This window comes from Nicotiana tomentosiformis, chromosome 11 (genome assembly GCF_000390325.3).
Source record: "Nicotiana tomentosiformis chromosome 11, ASM39032v3, whole genome shotgun sequence".
Lineage (NCBI taxonomy): Eukaryota > Viridiplantae > Streptophyta > Magnoliopsida > Solanales > Solanaceae > Nicotiana > Nicotiana tomentosiformis.
Genome location: NC_090822.1, coordinates 30,133,359 through 30,136,735, shown reverse-complemented (window position 1 = coordinate 30,136,735; position 3,377 = coordinate 30,133,359).

Below are 3,377 nucleotides of genomic sequence, written 5' to 3'. Positions count from 1 at the left end.
TGAGATGAAGTTTACGTACTATGTAATGTATACTTAGTAACATATAACTTTTGGTGCCAAACTCTTGAAATCATTGTGTCGTAGAAGATGATATAAGATTCTATTACCAAAAAGTTATTTCTTCAAAATATGTCTTCCGACCTTGCTTATATTTCAATAAAATTAAGGTATCCACAAAATATTAGAGAGATAATCTTCATTGACATGTTACCAGTCCACAGAGATGTAAGAAAGAAATTTTTACCTAGTAAACAGGGCAAAACTCTCCTTGTTCAAGCTTATTTGAAAAGTCAGTAGCTGCCAAAAATGGTCTCCAAATGAAAGTATGCAACATCTCAATGACTTTATCATTGTTTTCCTTCATCACTTGCTTTGCTTCTCCTTCACCTTTCTGCAAGTGAGAGATTTGTGTCCCTTGAGTATCCAATTTCCTCTCTAAAATCTATAGGAAAAAAAGAAGAAGAATGAACTCAATGAAAGCCCCCCATGAAATATAGTCCAAAAAGTTGCATAAAAGAAAATAATATCCATAGTAGACATTCAATCAGCAGTACCTACCTGCTTCTTTTGCCACTCTTCTTCTTCTTCTATAATAAATGTAACTAAAGCTGCATATGAACAAAACCAATAAAAGTTGCTAATGCAGCAACGATATCTTTAACCGTCATCGGTTTCTTTGCCTTAGTTTGAGCTGAAAGTTGAAAATAAGAAACAAGTAAAATATATTTAATTATTTCCTATGCTTAGCTGACTCCTCAACAAGAAGAAATTTATATGGAAATCACTTTATTTAAGTTCTAATCATAATAAGCAATTATATTCAATCAACAAAAGGTAGTATCTTATATTTTAATTAGGAAAGGACTATGCTATTCTAATCTTGATGCGAGCCAAGTTTTACGGAGATAACCTTGAATATTCTTGCAGAGTGATTGCAGATTAAAGAGATCCCATGTCCAAATTGAACAGGCACCCGAGCCATCATAAGCATAAGTGGTGCAAGAAGAATTGGTGAATTAGCATGGACACAAGCTCCAAACGGCCCACAATAAGCATAAACGTCGCCCTGTCGTGTAGGTTGAGGCTGCACTGGGTACCAATCCATGAAAGCACTCAACTATACAAACTATAGTACTAGTGAAATCATACCCACTGCATTTTTTTTAAAGCTCATATTCTGCTACGAGTAAAGTTGCTGTCATGTGACCAGTAGGTCATGAGTTCGAGCCATGGAAACAGACTCTTGCAGTAATACAGGGTAAGTCTGCGTACAATAGACCCTTATGGTCCGAACTCCGCGCATAGCGGAAGCTTAGTGCACCGAGCTGCCCTTTAATCTACTGCAAGTAATCGTAAAGTTAATCATATAGAATTAACCTTGTTGCCATTAACTGCATTAACAATATATATATATATATATATATATATATATATATATATATATATATATATATATATATAATGGATTGGTTCATTAAAATAATGCTTTGATTGAGGACATAAAAGAAATGGCATTGAATATTGATGTAATATGACATAAACACGAGTACAAAGACCCTTAGTATAAATAATATCTCCCCTAAAACCTATATTATTCATTGCTAGTGATCCATGTGCATTCCCTATTTTTTGTTAGACTGTAGCTATATGACCATCAATTTAATCCATCTCTCTATCTACCTATCTCTCCTATCTAGTAGATAGCAGTAGAATAATGGCCAGTACTAGTATGGACTGAGATTCAATATCATGAATCTGCATATTTGTTTACCCTAAAAACGGATAACAATTGAATTTATACGCGGTATTAAGGATATGTGATATAACTTAGCACAAATTGAGAATATATATATATTAATGTTAAAATTGATTGTGAAAGAAATAAATGCAAACCAAACGAATCGAATAACCCTCAAGTTCGATCACCCTCAAACCAAGTGAAGATTCAGCAGGTTTGGGCTAAGGTCGTTGCGCTCCTGCCACCTCTTGGCAAAGTAGGTTGATGGGCAAGCCCCCTCCTGTCTGACATAAGAACAGAGTAGCAAAATATTGAAAGCTAGAAGAAGGCAGTATATTGCTTTGTATTGCATAAATGTGATGTGTCTTACAAATGATCAGACCCCCTTTATGTAGTAGGGGAGTCCTACTCTTGATATAATTCTAAATACAGTAAGGAATCCCATGATAGGCTAATTAATCGGCCTTTCCTTGATACGTCCCGGGATTTCTACCGCGATCCTCACCCGATTGCGGATATTTCGGTTTTCCGTTATTTGGCTCGGCAAGCTTCCCTTGGTCTCGTTCGATCTCTATCTTGCTCGGTCTCGATCTTTGCCGGTCTCGATCTTGACCGATCTCGATCTTGATTGATCTTTGGGTCACGAGCTCGGCAATCTAACATTGCACCATGGTTCGATATAACACGAGTTCGAACCTTGCCCTATCATGTTCTAGTCTCGATTAGTCATACGAAGGACAAGCCCGGTTTTGACCGTATACATTCTTGATGCATATACTCTGAAGACTTTCTTGTACCGGTAAAATTCAGGCTTGTCACGAGGCATGGCAAGATATTGATACGTAGCAGGAGCGACCCGGAGCCAAAGAGCAAGGAGCCAGAACTGGGAAGACCGTAGGATCGAGGTCAACATCGAGTCGGGGATGAGAATAGCCGAAGGAGCATGTATCCCAAGCAGATTAAATATCTTTGATATCGAACTCCACTGCATCTGGAGCCTTCTCGAGAACGTGGTCCCCATTTGTTATGCTGAAGCAGTTTGCACCAGAGGGGACCTCCTCCTCCCACTAATCATATACCCAATGTGTAGGCTGGAAACTTGGAACAACCACGCTTCACCTCGACTATAAATACCCTACTATATACACTTGTAACGATCATCGAATCACGCACACAATATTCTTGATTATTTACTTCTTCTGTATAGCTTTCATTATATCCTTCACGGGTTCGAAGCGTGAAAATAGCCTCTTGTAGAAATGCAATGTAAGACTGTGTACTATAGACTCTTGTGGTCCGTCCCTTCTCCGAACTCCGCGCTTAGCGGAAACTTAGTGCACCGGGCTACCCTATATCCTTCACGAATTGTAATTCTGTCTCACAAAGCCACTATGGAGACCGACACTCAATAAGTTTTTTTTTAATCTTAATCTTGTTTCATTTCGTTTACCATTCCTGCTCTTTAATTTATTATATGCACTTTGGATCTACACTGTGACTATTGCAACTTCAAAGGTCATACTAGGGAGACTTGTTACAAACTGAATGGATATCTATAAGATTTTAAGTCAAAAAGGAAGGGTGGATTTGGTAATATAGTTAACTATGCTTAGATCAATACTGGCAACTATATGTCTGA